Source organism: Herpailurus yagouaroundi, unplaced genomic scaffold (assembly GCF_014898765.1).
Source record: "Herpailurus yagouaroundi ecotype Mexico unplaced genomic scaffold, PumYag 66211, whole genome shotgun sequence".
NCBI classification, from domain to species: domain Eukaryota; kingdom Metazoa; phylum Chordata; class Mammalia; order Carnivora; family Felidae; genus Herpailurus; species Herpailurus yagouaroundi.
In genome coordinates, this window is record NW_024419235.1 from 430 (window position 1) to 5,870 (window position 5,441).

The 5,441-nt window shown below is 59.0% G+C and overlaps 2 non-coding genes across 2 annotated transcripts; one reads left to right on the forward strand and one right to left on the reverse strand.

Annotated features, from left to right (window-relative positions):
• Positions 1 to 861: 861 nt before the first annotated feature.
• TRNAP-UGG (transfer RNA proline (anticodon UGG)) lies at positions 862 to 933 on the forward strand. The gene has a single exon. It is a non-coding gene; the product is annotated as a tRNA-Pro (tRNA).
• A 2,744-nt stretch (positions 934 to 3,677) lies between these two features.
• On the reverse strand, positions 3,678 to 3,750 carry TRNAK-CUU (transfer RNA lysine (anticodon CUU)). The gene has a single exon. It is a non-coding gene; the product is annotated as a tRNA-Lys (tRNA).
• Between the last annotated feature and the right edge of the window lie 1,691 nt (positions 3,751 to 5,441).

Genomic DNA, 5,441 nt, shown 5'->3' on the forward strand with positions numbered 1-5,441 from the left:
TGTCCTGTCAGTGGGTCTGTGTGGCCCAGTGGCTCAGGGGAGCCGGCAAGTCTGGAGCAAGAGCATGGGACGAGTGTCACTGGAGACGGCCGGTAAGGAGCCCGCTGTGATCCTCGCTTAGGGTGGAGAGCTGCCAGGTTCCAATCACGGAGGCTCCCTCGTTTTGAAACCGTCGGCCCTTTTTAGGGCTGGCGGCAAGGAGCAATCGGGAAGACTTCGGAGCCTCGCCGAGGGGACAAGCCGGGGAAACCCTCCTTCCCAGGTGGGTGCTGGACCCCGTGTTAGAGCAAGAGGAAAGAAAAGTTGGGAGCGTTCGCGCACCTGCAGATGGGAAGAAGTGAGCGGCGACCCAGGTTCTGACCCCTGCTTCGGGGTTCCCCAGTTGCAAGGGGCCGAGCCCGGGCCCAGAGGGGGCTCGGCGGAGCACAGGAGCCCCGGGGTCCTTTCCCGAGCGGCTGGAGGCCTGGCGGGGCTGGCCGGCCGAGCCTCATTCGCAGGGTCCCGGACTTGGGGCCCACGTTGGGGGAAATTTCTGGGCTGGGGCCCACGTGAGACATCGCCGTGCTCACCTGGGCCCCGCACGCTGGCTTCTCTGGTGGCTCCGGGCGGGGGGGGGGGGGGGGGGGCCCCGGGCGGGGGCGGGGCCGTCGTGCTCTGGAGGGGAGGCGGGGAGAGGGTCCGGGGGCCAGCGGGTCCCCCCGCTCCCTCCTCGCCCCACCCTCTCCCCTTCCGGAATCGAAACCGAAACCTTGCCCCGCGCACCTTTCCGAGGGACCAAGAAGCCGAGACTTGGTGGGACGGGAGCTCGGAGCCGAGCACACAGGCCTCCAGGGAGACACCTCACGACCTGCGTCGTGGGACGGCTCGTTGGTCTAGGGGTATGATTCTCGCTTTGGGTGCGAGAGGTCCCGGGTTCAAATCCCGGACGAGCCCGTCTTTGTCTTTTCGGAGGGTCACGATGCCTGAAGCCTCAGGAGGTCCGGGATCAGAGAAACTGGTCGCCCTCTCACCTCCCCCCAGGCCAGTCTCAGCTGTCATTGAGCGGGAGACCTGGTCTGCGTGCTTGTGCGTGTTTGCACACGCCAGGTAGTCCCAGGATGGGGGGCGAGGACCCGACTGAGTCTGGACGCCTTCCTCCCTTTTGCCTTGGCGTGTGATAGGTCATGTTTGTAGACATTTTTTTTCTTTCTTGAGGGGCTACCAGAAGGCCCTTCCACAGACAAGGGAAGGAAAGAAACCACAGTGGAAATTGGGCCTGGGGAGGGGCTGGGCCTTAGTGGTGGGGCCATGCGGGGCACATGGCGCCTCAGATCCCCATGCGGGTCCCCACAGGCGCTTCGGCCACGTTGGAAGAACCGCAGGGTTTCAATAGGTTTCATTACCGTTCAGGTATGGTGGGACCGGCACATGCAGCCATTGAAAAGTCGGGTTATTCCCCACAGCTCCCTTGAAGGGCACACCTGGCCCCTGGGCGTGGGGACAGCACAGGGGAGGCACCGGGTAGTCAGGGAGCACCGGAAGTGAGGAGAACGCGTGGGCAAGAGCTTTTCTCCTGGTTTCGGTGAAGCTGGTTTGAATTAACTTCAGCTGCCTCTGGGACATAGGCGCTGTCCCTAGTTGTCTGTTTCCTGGCCTTGGGGTGATTCTGGAAGATGCGTAGTAACCCCCAGTCTGAGAGCCCCATGCAAAAGGCGACGGGTGGTGGTGGGGGAGCGCTGTGGTCTCCAGTTGGCTTGCGTCGGAAATGCACCCTTTAAGAGTCGTTTGCTAATCTCTAGGAATTGGCTGACCTTGGGAGGGAAAAATCCCGCCAGGGTCAACAAGGCCCCGGACGTCAAAGTTTCAGAATATAGAAAAGAAAAGACCTGGTTAATAAAGGCAGGGCGGGAGGCTTTGGTGGACATTTCAGCGGCCCCCCAGTCTGGGAAGAGCTTCCCGATCTCAATCAAGTCCGGCCTGGGGATTGTGGCCCGGGGCCCTCACCAGGCGAGCGGTCTGCACGTGCAGACCGGTGGGCCTCCCCTTGACCCAGGCAGCCTCTGCTTTCTTCACGCAAGCCCCAGGGCGGTGCGTGCTGGCTGCCCCTTTTATGCCCCCTGACGCTGGAGTCCCTGAGGGGAGCAGGCCCAGAACCCTTGAAGACTCCCGTCGCTTATGGGGAAACCACTACCACCCCCAGCGGCCCAGTAGCTCCTCCCCCAAATTCTTTTCGGAACCAGCAGCATCCCTCCCTCCGGCCTGCCTTAACCCCTCCTGACTCCAGTGCTCAGGGTCTGCCCCCCACCTTCACACCCAGGCCTGGAGGGAGCTTTGGCCGGGGCTCCGCGGGGAAGGTCCCTGGGGAGGAGGGCACATTCTCTCTTCCGCTTCACGTCCCTGAGGAGCCCACGCTTTCCTCCTCGCAGTCTTTTCAGGGCACGAACGGAGGCCCCAGCAGATCCCTGTAGGGACGGACCAGAGACGGGCCCGGTGCGCGGCAGACCCAGAGCGCACCTGGACCCCGGTGGCCGGATCAGGTCTGGGCCCCAAGGCCGGTGTCCAGGTGTGCTCAGTGGACAAGGGGACGCCTGGACCCTGGTTATGGGCAGCGGTTTCCCCTGAGGGCTCCCCAAATTTCTTAACGTCCTTCCTCATCCTTTCTCCACCTGTAGACACTCAGCTTCCATCTGGGTCCGAGCGGGGTGCAGATGCACGTCTTGGAGCCTGGGGACAGAAGGTGACACTTGGGTCAGAGCGGTGGGTCCCTCCCGTGTATGGCTTGGGAGGGGTGGGGCCCCATGGGAGAGAGAACGGTCCCGCTCCAGGGGTGCGGGGTCCAAAACCTGTCCTCAGCTCCACTCCACAGCCCGGCCCTGCACGTGGTGACAGAAGGAGGGTCTGGGGGAGCTTTCCCAAGCCGATAGCCTCGGTTTCCCGTTGGCAGGAAGAGCGGCCACCCCAAAACCCAGACTGGGACTTGCTGCCTTGGAGTCTTAGCGTGTGGCAGTGCTGCCCCCCACCCCCTGCCATTCTCCTGTCCATAGAGACCTGAATCAAACCCTTCTCTGACACCCACAGGAAGTGGGGACAGTTCCTGACCAACGAGCCAGAGCCGGAGGGGTGGCTCCTTGGTCTAGGGCTTTGATTCTCCGTTAGGGTGCACGAGGTCCCAGGCCCAAATCCTAGCCGAGCCCTGCTTTTGGGAGTGTTTGGCGGTGGGCGCGCTGCAATCACCAGGACGCGTGGACATGCCCCCCCAGGCTGTCACCCTCCCCTACTCATAGTGGTCCGGGGCCCTCTGCCCTGAGCGCCTCCCCACTGAGTGATGATCGTGCCCTGGAGTCCCACGTACACCCTGACCCCCAAAGGGACAACTTAACAAAAATTTGAGCTTGTCACACCGCGCACGTGGCATCCTGCCGTGGCGTCTCTCGGCCGTGCAGGTGATAGCTGTGGCTCCTTCCCTTGACTAAACCCAAGAGAAAACTGTGACCGTGGTGGCTTTTCTCCTGTAGCCAGGTCCAAATCTCCAAAGAACCGCTTTCTAAGATTGCTTTGCTCAAAGAGTAAGTTGAGGAATAAAGCGGCTGTGTAAGGAGTGGGTGTCCTTCATCACCTCCGATGGCTTTGGTGCGCCCAAGAGGTTTTACCTAAACCGAATATGCCAGGAACTGCTCAGCGGTCTCTTTCTAAAAGGACGCCCAGCGTGGGGCTCGAACCCACGACCCTGAGATTAAGAGTCTCATGCTCTACCGACTGAGCTAGCCGGGCAGCCATAACCAGGGTGCTGCGGCTGAGTTTCAGAGTTTGTTGGGCTGCAGACAAGTCAAAATGGCTAAGCAGTTCAGGTCTTGGGGACAATGGGGACGTGGCCACTTCTGGAGTCCCTCGGGGCACTCTGCGTGTGGGAACTGCTCAGAAAGGGCGGCGTCCCCAGCCCGGCGTGGGGAGCGGGGAGCTGAGTGGTGGAGGCTGAGGGGCCGCCCTGACCGCCCCCCCCACACAGATAGACGGGCTGGGGGGCGTAGCCGTAGGGAGCCCTGAGGCGTGGACGGGACTCAGCGGACCCGAGCCAGCTGACCCCGCCACACATGGACAGGCGGCAGGAAATGGGGAAGTGACAGCGGGCCCCGTCCTCCCTCACGTAATCAGACAAACCTGCGAACTTAAAATAATTATTAGACCCACCAGATTCCACTCGTTCGCGGGAAAATTCCCATCTATGCTTCCTTTGAATTATCAAAAATCAATTTATTTTTATTAAAAAATTAAAAATATATATATATATATTTTGCCCCCAAACCTTCTTGGTCTGCCCTGGGGCAACCCTGAGCTGCTGAATCTGCCCCCCACCATGGTCGGCTGAAGGGGGGGGCGGGTGGAGAGCCGGTTGGGAGACCCCAGGGTGCCTGCCTCCCGCGCTCGCTGCCTCGGGATCCAGTTTCCAGGTTTCAGGGGCAAGAGCAAGGTGTCCCTGGACGCAGAGGTTCGGTCCTAGTGTGTCTGCATGCCTGAGCCCCGGGTGGGTTGGGGCTGGGGCAGCCCCCACCGCACCCCCCTCTCCAGAGCAAGGAGGAATTTTAGGTAAACAGTAGGTTGGGATAGGACCCAGCAGTTCTCTGCTCGTCCCCCGCCCCAAACTCTGGAGTTGGGGTGGCTCAGTGACTCCGCTGAGGATCCACTGAGATTCCAGGCTCCACACCGCAACTGCGTGTGCGGATCTGGCCCGCATCCTGAATACAGCTCACCAGTGTAGACAGGAGGAAGGAGGCAGCAGGGAGCCGGCACACAGACTGGGGAAGACAGAACATGGAGTGCATGGTGTAATGGTGTTGGGTGTGTGCAAGGCACTGAGGGTATCTGAAAACAAAAGGACTTTACTCGCAGAGGTATTTGTTCCCCACCCCAAAACGAAAAGCTTTTATGGTTGAGGCTATACGGTATGTGCTTTAGAATTAAAAAGTGGAGGAGGACAGGTTTTCAAAATACACAAAAATGGGGGAGGCTGTGTGTGTGTGTGGGGGCAGAGAGGTTTGAGAATTCTGTATTTCTGCTCAGTTTTGCTGCGGACCTAAAATTGCTCTAAAAAACAAAGTCTGTTCTTTAAAAAAGGCATAAACAGGGACGCCTGGCTAAGTGAGTTGGTAAAGCATGTGGCTCTCGATCTTAGGGTTGTGAGTTCAAGTCCCATGTTGGGTGTGGAGCCTAGTTAGAAATAAGAATGAAAAATACACAGATAAATTTGAGCTGCTATTTCTTCTAATGCATTTAGCCCCATATTTCTTCTCTTTTGGGTCTCCAATGACTCCATTAGGTATTTTGTTAAAATCCCAGCAAAACCTTAAGGCTCGCTCTTTCTTTCTTTCTTTCTTTCTTTCTTTCTTTCTTTCTTTCTTTCTTTCTATCTTTCTTTCCTTCCTTCCTTCCTTCCTTCCTTCCTTCCTTCCTCCCTCCCTCCCTCC